This window comes from Lutra lutra, chromosome X (genome assembly GCF_902655055.1).
Source record: "Lutra lutra chromosome X, mLutLut1.2, whole genome shotgun sequence".
Classification (NCBI taxonomy): Eukaryota; Metazoa; Chordata; class Mammalia; order Carnivora; family Mustelidae; genus Lutra; species Lutra lutra.
In genome coordinates, this window is record NC_062296.1 from 41,502,483 (window position 1) to 41,519,560 (window position 17,078).

A 17,078-nucleotide genomic window follows, 5' to 3' on the forward strand; every position below is an offset into this window, starting at 1 on the left:
TGTACTTAGATGAATTCCTTAATAGGTGACATGTTGATAAAAGTGTGTTTGGGGTATGTTTGTTCTATTAATACCATTTTCCCCATTTTCATGCTTGTAATTTGTCAGTTACAACAGTAAAATCATTTTCCTCAGTTTGTCTTCTCAGTAAAATATGTCATTAGATTATAATTGCTCATTTAGACCCTTTTGTCTCCACTCAGCCACTGAGTCAATAATCAGATGTACTCACTCCTTCCGGGCTTCGACATCCAACTCCCTTTCTCTTCTTTCCCCCCTAGATTCCAGGCGTGTCAGTCACACTCACACTTCAGGTCTTCATCCCATGGCCCAATTATGATCCATTGTTTAGCTGTCTCACCAACGATCCTATTTGCTTTCCGAATTTACAAATGCAAAACACAATAAAAGATAACCTAATGGATTAGATTTCCTAACATGACTTCTCACCCGTTACGATACCTATGAGACCAATATGCAAGAAAAACTCTGGGAGGAAAAGTGTGTATGTGATATAGAGAAACACTGGCATTTTGAAGAAGAATTAATTTGCATGATAGAAATTAAGAGATTAAGAGAAATGCATTTTGTTCTAACTGCTCCACAGGTCTTAGTTGGAAGAGGTACATAGGTCTGAAAAGAGCCTTTGGTCTCCAAACTTTTTGTTTCAGACCTACAAGATTATCTCAAGACACCACCTAAAAGGATTTACTTGCAGTTGATTTCATGGTAGATTTTCTCGGTTTCCTAAGGCAGCACACCTTTTTTTTTTCTTTAATTTTGTTTTATGTTTTCAGTGTTCCAAAACTCATTGTTTGTGCACCACACCCAGTGCTCCATGCAATACATTCCCTCCTTAATACCCACCACCAGGCTCACCCAACCCTCTACCCCCCTCCCCTCCAAAACCCTCAGTTTGTTTCTCAGAGTCCACAGTCTCTCAAGGTTCGTCTCCCCCTCCAATTTCCCCCAACTCACTTCTCCTCTCCTTCTCCCAAGGTCCTCCGTGTTATTCCTTATGCTCCACAAGTAAGTGAAACCATATGATAATTGACTCCCTCTGCTTGCCTAGTTTCACTCAGCGTAATCTCCTCCAGTCCCTTCCATGTTGATACAAAACTTGGGTAATCATCCTTTCTGATGGAGGCATAATACTCCATAGTATATATGGAGCATATCTTCTTTATCCATTCGTCAGCACACTCTTTTTTAAAAATCTTCTCAGAAGGTTTTTCTAATATTCCAGAATAATAACAAGTACTAATTCTGAATGGGGAGGGGTCCTTTTTCCTGCATCCTAACTCTAGTGTTCCAATGGAGTGCTCTGGAGGTATTGGCTCGTCAGAGTGTTTTACATTTAACCCAACAGTTCAGGGAATCTCTTGGATATTCTGCACTGTCCCCCATTCCTTCTCTTAAGCAAGTGGGGCTCTACAAAAGGTGAAATCGGCTGTGAGTTCAGTCTCTCCCGGCAGGGCACCATTGCTCTTCTGCTGGGTTCCAGAAAAGTTTTATCTTTGATAGTTTATCCATCTTGTATCTTGTGTGACTGAGAATGAGATTCCTTACAGGTTACTAGACCCCACCCCACCCCCCAAAAGATTTTCCACGTTTTTAAAAAAAGGCAAAGGAACACTTAACAATATCGACCTAACACTGGGATTTAAAACACACCATAATTAATTTCAGATGATTGAAATCACAGTGTATGTTCTCTCCCACAGTGATAAGAATCTAGAAATCAATTGTTTATAAGGCAACCGGAAAATATCCAACTGCTTTGATGTTAAGTAATGAGTGTACAGCAAAACAAACAAATAAAAATCCATAGAACTAGAAAAAAAAGATGAAAATATTGCCTAACAATAATAATTTAAAAAGATTCATCTTAGTTCTATTTATTGGTCACCATTGTTTTCTTAATTTTTTTGGAGTGGGCAAGAGATTTGTCTGTTAGCAGGTCTAGATTCATATCCTTAATCACCATGATTATAAGCAATCAAGCAACCAGCTGCAGGCAAAGAATCACACACTATTTCTCTCCAATCTCCATGCTGAAAATGACTAGGAGGTTTGTGCTTTTTTCACACCCTCCCACACCTTGAGTCAGTGGATCTAGTCAGGGGCTATAAGTCTTCCACTGGCTGAGCCAGTGGGGACTGAGGCATTGGCTACTCTCTCAATTAGAGTATAGAATTACCCGTGCCTAACTGCAGGTCACAAAGGTTTTTGTCTTAAAAAAGATTTAGGCAGGAAGAGAGAAATATCAGAAAAAACTGAGTGACTTCAGAAAGTAATTTCAGATGCCAAGGAGTTTAAATGTGAATTGCTTCCTGAGTATGGCATTTAGCTGTTTCTGTAAACTGTGTGTCCTCATTTATATGTGCATGTGAATTATAAATAAAGGATAGGTTGCAAATGGGATACGGTTGATTATCAGTGGTTCTGTTCTATCTGTTGTCATATCTCATATAAAGAAACTCTGGATGAGGGCGAGTGTTAAGATGGCGGAAGAGTAGGGGGACCCTAAGCTTGTCTCATCCCTCGAACAGAGCTAGATAGTTATCAGATCATTCTGAACACCCAAGAAATGAATCTCAGGCCTGAAAGAACCAAATCTACAAGTCTACAAGTAGAAAAGCAACCACCTTTTGGGAGGTAGGAGGTGCGGAGAGTTAAACTAGGGGAGATATGGTCCTGCATATGGCAGTGGGGAGGGAGCCTACTTACGGAGGCTACTGCAAAGAATCATTAACAGTGGAGTGCAAGATCTGAACTTTTAGAAGTCTGCCACCACAAAGGTGATGCCTGGCTTGAAGGTGCTCAGGTGGCAAAGTGGGGAGGAGTCCCGGGAGTCACAGCAAGGTCCAAGGATGCCCTGGGCCCCAAGAAGAATGGGGGGGGTGCCATCCTGCTGCACTATTCCCAGCCATAAGAGCAGGGAAGCCAGCTGGGAGCCCTGGGTCTTGGTGCCAGCTTTCTGCTCTCTTTCGCCATAAACTGTGAACCGCCAAGCAGTCATGCAACTGCTTTCCCGGGACTGACCAGCACATGGCAAAAGTGTAGGAAAACCCTCCCCTGGACAAATAGCATGGGTCTGTGCCACCGGACTCCCCAAAACTTGGAGTTTTGAAACTCAGTCACATGCCTGAGATAAAAAAGCTTGGACATAGGCAGGGCAAACCCAGGGTTCAGACAGAAACTGGCGACACGAGCAGGGCAATAGATTGTTCTTCTGTGAGGACTCACTGAAGAGTGAAGGGCCTGAACCTTCAACTTCCGGGCTAGAGAGCAGGGCGCCATTATGTTCATCCCGCCCATCAGCACTGAAAGCCTGCAGGGAACAAGACGGCACCACCCAGTGGAGGCTGGAGCTGCTTACACCAAGTCCGGGCCCCCTGTGCCCTAGAGGTGCGTGTCCACTGAAACAAGTCCCCTGAGAATCAGCACAGCAAGCTCTGCCCCCAGAAGACCAGCGCAAACAACTCAATGGCACCAAGTCTACTGATCACAGAGTGCTACAAAGCTTCAGCTCTAGGGCAAACAGGATCTAGCTTCCTTTTCACTTTTATTCTTTTTTAAAAAGTTATTTTTCCTACCTATTCTTTTTTAAATTCCCTTATTAATTTTTTATTTTTATTTTTATTTTTTATAGGTTTCTTTATTTGTTTTGGGCAGGGAGGGGCAGAGGAAACGGGAGAGAATCCTCAGTTGGAGTCCATGCTGAGTATGGAGCCTGCCTCAGGGCTCAATCCCAGAACCCCGAGATCATGACCTGAGCCAAAACCATCAGCCAGACACTTAAGTGCCTGAGCCACCCAGGTGCCCCTATTATTAATTTTGTTAAAAAAAATTTTTAGACATATGTATTTGGTTTATTTTCAGTATTGTTTTCTTTTCTTTTTTTATCTTTTATTTTGGGATCTAGATTCTTTTAACAAGCAGACCAAAAAACACCCAGGATCTAGTTTTTTTTTAGGGGTGGGGGTGTTTTGGTTTTTTTTGTTCGTTTTTGTTTGTTTGTTTGTTTCCTTGGATTTTGTGTTTTTTGGGGGGGGTTCATTTTTTTTCCCTTTCATTTCATTTCTGAACAACATGGCGAGACAGAGAAATTCACCCCAAGGGAAGAACAGGAAGTAGAACTCACTGACAAGGATCTAATCAATACAGATATAAATAAGATGTATGAACTAGAATTGAAAACAACGATGATCAGGATACCAGCTGGGCTTGAGAAACTCATAGAGGAGACTAGAGAATCCCTTACTACAGAGATAAAAGAACTAAAGTCTAGTCAGACTAAATTAAAGATGTTATAACTGAGATGCAATCTGATATGGAGGCCATTGAAACGAGGATGGACAAAGCCAAGGAATGATTCAGTGATATAAAAGATAAAATTATGGAAAATAATGAAGCTGAAAATAAGAGGGAAAGAAAGGTAATGGACCACACAGGTAGACTTAGGGAACTTAGCAACTTATTAAAATGTAATAACATTCATGGCATAGGAGTCCCAGAAGATGAAGAGAGAGAGAAGGGGGCATAAGGTTTAGTCGAACAATTGGAGGTGAAAACTTCTCTCACCTGGAGAGGAACACAGGCATCAAAATCCAAGAAGCAGAGAGAATGCCCTTTAAATTCAGCAGAAGCCAACCATTGCCCAAGCGTGGCATAGTCAAATTCACAAAATACGCAGACAAGGAAAGAATCCTGAAAGCAGAAAAGAAAAAAAAATGTCCTTAACCTACAGGGGAAGACAGATCAGGTTCACAGCAGATCAGTCCACAGAAACATGGCAGGAGGGCAGAAGCAAGTGACAGGAAATAGTCAACTAGTCAACATGCTGAATGGGGAAACTATGCAGCCCAGAATTCTTTATCTAGCAAGGCTGTCATTCAGAACAGAAGGAGAGAGAAAGAGTTTCCCAAACAAGAACTAAAGGAGCTCATGACCACTAAACCATCTCTGCAAGAAATTTTAAGGGGGATTCTCCGAGTGGAGAAAAAGAGACCAAAAACAGCAAAGACTAGAACATCCCCAAGAACACCACCAGATACACCAACTCTACAGGTAACACAATGGCACTAAATTCATATCTTTCAAAAATCATTCTGAATATAAAGGGAATACATCCTCCAATCAAAAGACATAGGGTATCAGAATGAATAAAGAAACAAGATCCATCGATCTGCTGCTCACAAGAGATAAATTTTAGGCTTAAAGACACCTACAGATTGTGAGGGGGATGGAGAACCATCTGTCAGGCTAATGGACGAAAGAAAGTCAGAGTAGTCATACTTACGTCAGAAAAACTAGATTTTAAAACAAAGAGTGTAACAAGAGAAGAAGAAGGGCATTATACCCCAGTTAAGGGTTCTGTCCATCACGAAGCTCTAACAATGGCAAATACTTACACCCCTAACTTGGGAGCACCAAATATATAAATCAATTAATAATAAACAGAAAGAAACTCATTGATAGCAATACAGTAATAATAAGGGACTTTAACACCCCGCTTATAGCAATGGACAGACAGTTATCTAAGCAGAAAACCAACAAGGAAATATGGCTTTACATGACAACACTAGACCAGGTGAACTTAAGAGACATATTCAGAACATTTCATCCTAATGCACCAGAATACACATTGTTTTTGAGAGCACAAGAAACATTCTCCAGAATAGATCACATACTGGGTCACAAACCAGCCCTCAACAAGCACAAAAAGATCGAGACCATACCGGGCATATTTTCGGACCCCAACACTAAGAAACTTGACGTCAGCCACAAACAAACAAACAAAAAACAAAACAAAACAAAAAAACCCTCAAATACATGGAGGTTAAAGAACATCTCACTAAAGAATGAATGGGTTAAGCAGGAAATTAAAGAAGAAATACAAAAAATATGTGGAAGCAAATGAAAATGAATACGTGACAGTCCAAAACTTTTGGGATGTGGCAAAGGCAGTCCTAACGGGGAAGTATAATCTAATACAGGCCTAACTCAAGAACCAAAAACGTCTCAAATACACAACTTAACCTTATGCCTAAAGTAGCCAGAAAGGGAGCAGCAAATAAAATCTAAAGCCAACAGAAGAAAGGAATTAATAAAAATTAGAGCAGAAATGAAATAGAAACAAACAAACAAAAAATTGAGTAGGACAGATTAAGAAATCTTGAGCTAGTTCTTCAAAAGAAGTAATAAGATTGATAAACCCTTAGCCAGATTTATCAAAAAGAAAAGAGAAAAGACCCGAATAGATCAAATCATGAATGAAAGAGGAAGGATCACAACCAATACCACAGAAATACAAACTATTATATATAAGAGACTACTATGAGAAATTAAATGCCAACAAACTGGGTAACCTGGAAGAAATTAACAAATTCCTAGAAACCTACAAACTACCAAAACTGAAACAGGAATAAATAGGAAACTTGCACAGACCCATAAACATTAAAAAAAAAATTGTATCAGTAATCAAAAATATCCCAACAAGCAGAAGTCCTGGGCCAGATGTCTTCCCAGGGGAATTCTACCAGACATTTAAAGAAGAGTTAATTGCACCCCAATGTTTATCGCAGCAATGTCCACAATAACCAAATTGTGGAAAGAGCCTACATGTCCATCAACAGATGAATGCATAAAGTAGATGTGATATATATATATATATATATATATATATATATATATATAAGAATATTACTCACCCATCTGAAAAGGTGGATACTTAGCATTTACATTGACATGGATAGAACTGGAGGGTATTCTGCTGAGTGAAAGAAGTCAATCAGAGAAAGAATTATCATATGAGTTCACTTCTATGTGCAATATGAGAAACAGCACAGAGGACCATTGGGGAAAAGAGGGAAAACTGAAGGCAAAGTCATCAGAGAGGGAGAAAAACCATGAGAGGCTCTTAACTATAGGAAACAAACTGAGGGTTGCTGGAGGGGAGGTGTGGGGGATGGGGAAATTGGGTGATGGGCATTAAGGAGGACATGTGATGTGATGAGCCCTGGATGTTATACACCACTAATAAATTATTGAACACTAAATCTGAAACTAATGATGTACCATAACTTGGCTAATTGAATTTCAATTAAAAAAATAAAATAAAGAAGTGTTAATACCTATTCTTCTCAAATTGTTCCAAAAAAATAGAAATGGAAGGAAAACTTCTAAACTCATTCTACGAATCCAGCATTACTTTGATTATAAAGCCAATGCCCCAACTAAAAAGGAGAATTACAGGCTAATATCCCTGATGTGCAAGAGTGCAAACATTCTCAATAAAATAGTAGCAAATTGAATTCAACTATACATTAGAAGAATTATTCACCACGATCAAGTGGGATTTATTCCTGGGCTGCCGGTTTGGTGCTTCAATATTCGCAAATCAGCCAACATGATACACCGCATTAATAAAAGAAAGGATAAGAGTCATACGATCCTGTCCTTCGATGCAGAAAAAGCACGTGACAAAAGACGGCATCCTTTCTTGATAAAAACCATCAATAAAGTAGGGATAGATGGAACACACCTCCACATCGGTAAAGGCCATATACAAAAGATCCATAGCTAATATCATCCTCAATGGGAAAATCTGAGAGCCTTTCCCCTATGGTCAAGAATAAGACAGGGATTTCCACCCTCACCATTACTATTAAAGATAGTACTGGAAAGGGACCTGGGTGGCTCAGTCGGTTAAGCATCTGCCTTTGGCTCAGGTCCCAGGGTCCTGGGATCAAGCCCTATGTCAGGCTCCCTGACCAGTGGGGGTTCTGCTTCTCCCTCTGTCCCTCCCCAACTCGTACTCTCTTGCTCTTTCTCATATAAATAAATAACATCTTAAAAACAAAAAATATATAAGAAAAATCATAGTACTGGAAGTCTTAGCCTCAGCAATCAGCTAGCAGAAAGAAATAAAAGGCATCCAAATTGGCAAGGAAGAAGTCAAAATTTCACTATTTGCAGACAATATGATACTCTATGTAGAAAATCCAAAACTCCACCATAAAGGTTGTTATAACTCATACATGAATTCAGCAAAGCCACAGGATATAAAATCAACGTACAGAAATCTGTTGCATTTCTATGCACCAATAACAAAGCAGCAGAAAAAGAAATCAAGGAATCAATCCCATTTGCAATTGCACCAAAAACAATAAGATACCTACAATTAAACCTGACAAAAGATGTAAAAGAACTGTACTCTGAAAACTACAGATCACCTAGAAAGAAATTGAAGAGGACACAAAGAAATGGAGAAACATTCCAAGCTCAGGGACTGAGAGAACAAACATTGTTAAAATGTCTATCCTACCCAAAGCAGTCGACATGTTTAATGCAATCCCTATCAAAACACCACTAGCATTTTCCACAGAGCTAGAACAAAAAGTCTTAAATTTTGTATGGAACCACAACCAAGACCCTGAAGAGCCAAAGAAATCCTGGGAAAGAAAAGCAAAAGTGGAGTCATCATCACAATTCCAGATTTCAAACTACATTACAAATCTGTAGTGATCAAGACAGTATGGTACTGGCACAAAAACAGACAGGTAGATCAATGGAATAGAAGAGAAAACCTAGAAAAGGAACCACAACTATATCTTTGGCAAAGCAGGAAAGAATATCCAATGAGAAAAAGACAGTCTCTTCAACACATGGTGTTGGGAAAAATGGACAGCAACATGCAGAGGAATGAAACTAGACTGCTTTCTTACACCATACACAAAAAGAAATTCAAAATGGGTCAATGACCTAAATGTGAGACAGGAAACCATCAAAATCCTAGAGGAGAACATAGGCAGAATCCTCTCTAACCTCAGCCATAGCAACTGCTTACTAGACATGTCCCTGGAGCCAAGGGAAACAAAAGCAAAAATGAACTATTGGGACTTCATCAAGATAAAAAGCTTCTGCACAGCCAAGAAAACAATCAACAAAACTATAAGGCTGCCTGTGAATGGGAGAACATATGTGCAAACAACATATCTGGTAAAAGGTTAGAATCCGGGGCGCCTGGGTGGCTCAGTGGGTTAAGCCTCTGCCTTCAGCTCAGGTCATGATCTCGGGGTCCTGGGATCGAGCCCCGCATGGGCCTCTCTGCTCAGCGGGGAAACTGCTTCCCCTTCTCTCTCTGCCTGCCTCTCTGCCTACTTGTGATCTCTTGCTCTGTATCAAATGGATAAATAAAATCTTTTTTTTTTTAAAAAAGGTTAGAATCCAAAATCAATAAAGAACTTATCAAACTCAACACCCCCCAGAAAAAAAAAATCTAGTTAAGATATGGGCAGAAGACATGAATAGACACTTCCAAAGAAGACATCCAGAAGGCTAACAAACATATGAAAAGACGCTCAACATCACTCACCATCAGGGAAATACAAATCAAAGCCACCATGAGATACCCCCTCACCTCTGTTAGAATGGCTAAAATTAATAAGACAGGAAGCAACAGATGTTGACGAGGATGTGGAGAAAGGGGAACCCTCTTACCCTGTAGGTGGGAATGCAAACTGGTGTAGCCACTCTGGAGAACAGAATGGAGTTTCCTCAAAAAGTTAAAAATAGGACTACCCTATGATCCAGCAGTTGCAAACTAGGTATTTACCCACAGGACACAAAAATACAGATTCAAAGGGGTACGTGCACCCGTGTTTATAGCAGCATTATAAACAATATCCAAGCTATGGAGAGAACCCAGATGTCCACTGACTGATGAATGGGTAAAAAAGAGGTTATACACACACACACACATACACACACAATGGACAATTATTCAGTCAGCAAAAAAAATGAAATCTTGCCATTTGCAATGACATGGGTGGAGCCAGAGTGTATTATGCTAAGTGAGATACGTCAGAGAAAGACAAATAGCGTCTGATCTCACTCCTGTGGAATTTAAGAAAAACAGATGAACATATGGGAAGAGGGATAAGAAAAAAAGGAGAGAGGGAAACAAGTCATAAGAGACTCCTAAGGATACAGAACAAACTGAGGGTCAATGGAGGGAGGTGGGTGGGGGATGGGCTAGGTGGGTGATGGGTATTAAAGAGGGTACTTCTTGTGAATAGCACTGGGTGTTGTATATTAGTGACGAATCACTGAATTCTACTCCAAGAACCAATATTGCACCATATGTTCAGTAAACCAAAATTTAAATTAAAAATAAAGAAAAAAGAAAGAGAGAGTGAGTGAGGGAGGGAGGGAGGGAGGGACGAAGCAAGGAAGGACGGGAATGAAAGAAACAAAGAAAGAAGAAAGAAAGAAATTAATTCTGTGTGATTTCACTACATGTTCATGGACGAATGAGAGTGGGAAGTGTTTTAAAAATGTATTAGACAGAGCGGGAGATGAACCATGAAAGACTGGACTCTGAGAAACAAACTGAGGGTTTTGGAGGGGAGAGGGTGGGGGTTGGGAGAACCTGGTGGTGGGTATTAAGGAGGGCACGTATTGCATGGAACACTGGGTGTGGTGCGTAAACAATTAATCTTGGAATGCTGAGAAATAAAACAACATTTTAAAAATGTGTTAGAAAAATAGATTTGACCTTATAGATAACTGTAAAGGCGGATCTAGTAACACAACTGACAGGAATAACACTTTAGGGGGCCAATGAATGCAGTATAGTTAAAGTAAATCGATGATTTTGCTGGGAATATATTGCACTAAAGACATACAATAAAGTAGGTTTGATACATTTGGTAATGTTTCATAAATGGGACAGGTGTTTTAAGGTTGGGCAGAATGGCACAGGTCCAAACTCTAGAGTAGGATGGGCACTCTTGAGAGTTATAGGTCTTTTTGTGCCAAGTAAGGTGGCTCTGAAAAGAGCCTTTGGTTTGCAAGGTGGTGAGGCGGTCCTGAGGTATATCATTGGCAGAAGGTGTAGCTGAGGATGGTCTTGGTGGCCTCAGACACGGGGAACTTGCCAATCTCTCCGGGCAGCAGCAGGCACGCAGCTGTCTGGATCTCCCTGGAGGTGATGGTGGTGTGCTGGGTGGAGCCGGCCAGGCGAGAGACCTCGTTGGCGATGCACTCAAAGATGTCCTCGATGAACAAATCCAAGACGCTCATGGCCTTCTACGAGAGGCTCAGAGCCTCATGAACCTGCTTCAGAACCCTGGGGAAGTAGGTGGCGAAACTGTTGTGGGAGTGGCGGTGGCGGCGGCGGCATTGGCCCCTTGGCAGCTTCTGCTTCGGGCTCTTCGGGTCGGCTTCTGTGGGCTCCTCCATGCCCAGGCTTTCCTCCCGAGAGGTCTCACAGCCTGGCTCCGCCATGTAGGGCTCGCCTTTCCCCTGCTTCAGAAAGAAGGACAATGGCGGCGGGACGCCTGGGTGGCTCAGTTGGTTGGATGACTGCCTTTGGCTCAGGTCATGGTCCCGGAGTCCCGGGATCAAGTCCCACATCGGGCTCCCAGTTCCACGGGGAGTCTGCTTCTCTCTCTGACCTTCTCCTTGCTCATGCTCTCTCTCACTGTCTCTCTCTCAAATAAATAAATAAAATCTTTAAAAAAAAAAAAAAGAAGAAGGACAATGGTGGCTGCAGAGGGGCGGGGCCCATTTATAGTCGCTGCATTTCCTGACGTCACGGGCAACCTCCATACCTGATTGGACGAAATGCAAGGCAGGAAAGCGGGCTCTCTGTCAGGCTGTGTCACCTGTGATTGCATACCCTTGAGCCTGACATCACATTGGATAATCAGAGTGGGAATCCAGTGCCCTCTAAACTTCTTGGGACCTTGGTCAGGAAAACTTTCCAAACATTCCACTGAAGGTGTATCTTACCTGAAGCTTTTCAATATGAAAAAACAACAGAACCTGGAGGAGTTGTATTTTTAATGGAATAGCTTTTATTCCACATCATTACCCTATTTCTGATAAGCAGTAAGTGCCATTGTTTCAGGATGTGCTAGAAGTACGTTACTCTGGAATCAATGTTTTGGCCTCCTCTTACAATCACAGTCAATGTAAAATGGAGATGATAAAAGCTCATGAGCATATGGAGAGAGAGAGGAAAAAAAATAAGGACTGGGTGACTTATCTAATAAATTTGTTATTGGAGCTAGTACTTCTTGAGCATCTTCACTTTCTATTCAATTTCTTCTTCTCCTTCTCCTCCTCTTCCTCCTTCTTCTTTTTCTCCTTCTTTTTGTAAAGAGAGGGAGGGGAGGAGGAGCAGAGGAAGAGGGGGAGAATCTTGGGCAGCCTCCATGCCCAGTGTTGAACCTGTGAGGGCTCAATCTCATGACCCTGAGATCATGACCTGACCAAAATCAAAAGCCAGAGGCAAAACCGACTGAGCCACCCAGGCACCCCTCTATTCAGTTACTTATTTTGGCAGGTAGGGAGTACCACACAGGAAAGTGTGGCATAAAGGAAATCAGTTTCTTTCCATTTTTTCTACCCAAAGACATTACATTAAGAGGCACCAGTTAGGAGAGGGAGGGATTTAATCTGGTCAGAACTAATGACACCTCTCCTAATAGATCGTTGTGGCAGTCTTCCGTGAAAGTGCTGAGAGAGGACCAGCAGGATGGGATAAACCAGAGCTGAATCTTTATTTCCCCGTGTTTCCTGCTCAAAGCTAGAGGTGAGGAGATAAACCTGGGAGGTAATTGGCTATAGATCTGATGAAATGCCTGGTGCCCTGTGAACCCTCAGGTTTGTCCCCAAGAGATAACAGGAGATCCCAGAAATCTCAAACAGGTTTCATGTGTGTTCCTGGCCCCATCCTGGTGGGATAAGATATGTCTAGTACTCTGAGTAGAATGGAGAGATGCCCAAGCAGCCAGGAGTCCCCAGTAAGCCTCCATTCTGGCACAGTCACTTTAATACCCTTTTTGCCAAGCAATCAGACACCAGAAATCACAAGTGGTGAAACTGGTACTAACAAATCACAACATGGCTGGACCCAAAGGCTGGTCAAAGATCAGTTTGCTTAACTTTTCAAGGAACTACTATCATTGTTAGACACTCTGCCTACGTAACAGGTGCTGCTGCAGGAGAGGAAAAGGAACCGCACATGGTCGGTTCCCAGTGTCCACCAAACTCCTCCTTGTCCTAACCGCCTGGAACCCGCAGCTACCACAGATAAGTCTCTCTGAAGACTCTTTCCCCCACTCTGGATTTCTAGGCATAAGATCAACTGACTGGAGCTGGTATCTCACAACATATAAGCTTTGGATTGCCTCTATCAGCAATACTATGAAATATTGCAGTCAGAAGAAAGGACAGCCAAAACATCAGTTCATTGATGCCTTAACAGGGGAACTTCAGAAAGCCCTCACCCTAAGCACCAAAATTATAAACTTTGCAGCTTTGGCTTATTGAGAAGATCTGACTGCCATATCCCAAGGCCATATTTCCAGAGGAATGACATTAGCCAATTTGGGGACATTTCTTTTATGACTCAGAATGGGCTGCTGTCCTGAGCCAAGCCACCATAGCTTGAACAGGAACTCTCTCATGTGGCCAGCGAGGTACCCGTACAAGTGAAGCTATTCCTCTTACCTCTTATCAAGGCCTGCAGGAGACATGGAAATCCAGCCTCCAAACACAGCACACTAAGAAGCAGTCATACTGATAAAAAAAATTTGTTTTAAAATCACCAGGTATTTATTAACTTGAAAATTGTTTTCTTGAAGATACTGAGGTCCTCTACTGGGTATTTACCCTAAAGATACAAATGTAGTGATCTGAAGGGGTACATGCACCCAAATGTTTATAGCAGCAATGTCCACATGAGCCAAACTATGGAAAGAACCTAGATGTCCATCAAGAGATGAATGGATAAAGAAGAAGTGCCATATATATATATATATATATATATATATATATATATATATAGGAATACTATGCAGCCATCAAAAGAAATGAAATCTTGCCATTTGCGATGACGTGGATGGAACTAGAGGGCATCATGCTTAGCGAAATAAGTCAATCGGAGAAAGACAACTATCATATGATCTCCCTGATATGAGGAAGTGGAGATGCAACATGGGGGGTTTAGGGGTAGGAAAAGAATAAATGAAACAAGATGGGATCGGGAGGGAGACAAACCATAAAAGACTCTTAATCTCACAAAACAAACTGAGGGTTGCCGGGGGGGCGGGGAGGAGGGTAGGGAGAGGGTGGTTGGGTTATGGACATTGGGGAAGGTATGTGCTATGGTGAGTGCTGTGAAGTGTATAAACCTGGCGATTCACAGACCTGTACCCCTGGGGCTAATTATACATTATATGTTAATAAAAAAATTTAAAAAAAAAGATACTGAGGTCCTAAAAAATACCCACACAGTGGAACTGCTGAACAAATATAAGTGCTGATGGTTGAAAAATATAAAATTTACCCCCAATTTTCCAAATATCCACAATAGAGAAAGAAAATTTTACTATGATTTTTTTTGAGAAAGAAAATTTTAAATGGAAAATATTTTAAAATTAAAAGCATATTTTGTCAATAATCTTGGAAATGCATGCAAACAACTACTTTGCGTGTATTCATGAAAAAATCAATTACAGAAATTGACCCCCCCAAAAGGAGATAAGATGCATCAAAGAAATTCAGGCAATCAATGAACTATTGTCCAGATGGCAAGGCTTCCAAGGTTGTTTTCTGCAAAACCGTTAAGGAACAGCAGATGCTACTGTTAATAAAAAGGAACCTGATTATGAAAGGAAAAATATGGGGCGCCTGGGTGGCTCAGTGGGTTAAAGCCTCTGCCTTCGGCTCAGGTCATGATCCCAGGTCCTGGGATCGAGCCCCGCAACGGGCTCTCTGCTTAGCAGGGAGCCTGCTTCCTCCTCTCTCTCTCTCTCCGCCTGCCTCTATGCCTACTTGTGATCTCTGTCTGTCAAATAAATAAATAAAAATAAAATCTTTTTTTAAAAAGTAAGGGAAAATAAGTCATTTTTATTACTAGAAAACAAAATGATGATTAAAGGAGTGAAGAAACCTTACTAAACAGATTTCTGAACACTCCCATTTACAAATAAGGATACAAAAGTCACACATGAGATATTAGCAATCAAATCTTTTCTTAGTCTGATGAAAGATGCAAGAGACATGTCATGTTCTCTGAACTCCTCTCATTAAGTCATCACAATTACAAAGAAGCTAGCAAGCAAACAAAAGCCAGGGAAAGGACCACACCAATTTCTTCCTCTAACTCCACAGGTGATATCCCAGAAATGTTCCTCCTGGGTTGTCCTGGGTCATCTTTCCAGCCAGGGGCTGTGGCACAGTGGTTACACATCCTGCGTTGGCTGAGCCAGTGAAGAGTGGGGTATGAGCTCCTCTCTTTGCGCACTCCCCTTGTCCAAATGATGCGTACTTGTTAGTATTTAGTTATGGTTTGTGTACTCGGATCATCAAAGTTACTGTAATTATGATTCCCATTGTTTTATGTAGGCACTGTTTGTATTATATTGTATATTGTATATACAATATATGTATATTGTATTATATTGTAATATTGACTAATTCATTCTACTATTATCTTTTTTGTTTCATCTCAGATCATCTTTCATCTTCCTAAGTTACATTCCTGAGACATTGCTTTAATATGGTTTCATTTGGGGGCGCCTGGGTGGCTCAGTGGGTTAAAGCCTCTGCCTTCGGCTCAGGTCATGATCCCAGGGTCCTAAGATCGAGCCCCGCATCGGGCTCTCTGCTCGGCAGAGAGCCTGCTTCCTCCTATCTCTCTCTGCCTGCTTCTCTGCCTACTTGTGATCTCTGTCAAATAAATAAATAAAATCTTTTAAAAATATATATATGGTTTCATTTGTTGGAAACACTATGAGTTATGACTTTTCTCATGTGTCTGTATTTTGGAGTTAAGATCTTAAGGTAGCTGCATTGAGATGTACACTGCATTCAGTGTATGGGGAATTTAATCAGGATTAATAGCTGAGGAAGGGACCAGATATATATTAATCAACTCTTGTTGATCAGACCTTGGGCGTGGCTATTAGGGCAAATCCCTGAGCTCAGGCAAGGCCGCTCTCTGTAGCTGAGGTAACGACTGATAAGGTTAATGACTGAGGACTGCCAGAGGACGGCACTCTAAGCAGCTGAAGCAGAGGGTCTGTCTGTCCTTGAAGGAGGTTCCATGTGGTCAGTGTCCCTGCCCATCAAATGATACCTCAGCGCTTGCTTTTGGTGTCCATTTCTTGATGAAAAGAGGGCTGCTGTCATCCTATTTGGTTCTCTGTTTTTAGGCATCATCATGCCCTTTTGTCTGCTATTATGCTCTCTATACTTACATCATAGTTTTACTACAATGTGTTCACATTGAACACCATTGAAACCAGAATGTCATGGCTTCCAGGAATTTGGAGAAATTACCAGACATTCTCATTTGACTGTTATTTTTCCAAAATTCACCCAACTTTCTGCTTCTGGAATGCCTATGAGATGCACATAATAACTATTTACCCCATTCCTTAAACCTCTTTGCCTTGCTTTCATCCTATTTCTCCCCCTATCCTATGAGGATGTTTTCTGTATTTTTTCTTTTACCTGTCTTCCAGCTCACAATGCTCTATCCAGCTATGTCTCAGTTGTTGTGTAAAATGTCTTTCATCTTTTGCTCTAGTGGTTACAATGATCAAGCCTAGAAAACTCATTTAGCACTTTTTTGATAATTAGCTATATCTTTTTCATATTTCATATGTCCTGTCATTTATATAAATGTGTGAAGCAAATTTATTTTTTTTAAGATTTTATTTATTTATTTGACAGAGATCACAAGTAGGCAGAGAGGCAGGCAGAGAGAGAGGAGGAAGTAGGCTTCCCACTGAGCAGATAGCCCGATGCGGGGCTGGATCCCAGGACCCTGGGATCATGACCTGAGCTGAAGGCAGAGGCTTTAACCCACTGAGCCACCCAGGTGCCCCGCAAATTGATTTTTTAAGTTTGGCATTTGGCAATAATTCTCTGAAGGTTTCCATTCTGGTCTCTTATTTGATTTTGCTGAGGGAGGCTTGTTTTGGGATTATGTGCTTGTATGGGGAGACTTTATCTGCAGGAATCTTGTAAAACCTTCAATAAAGATTAAGCCC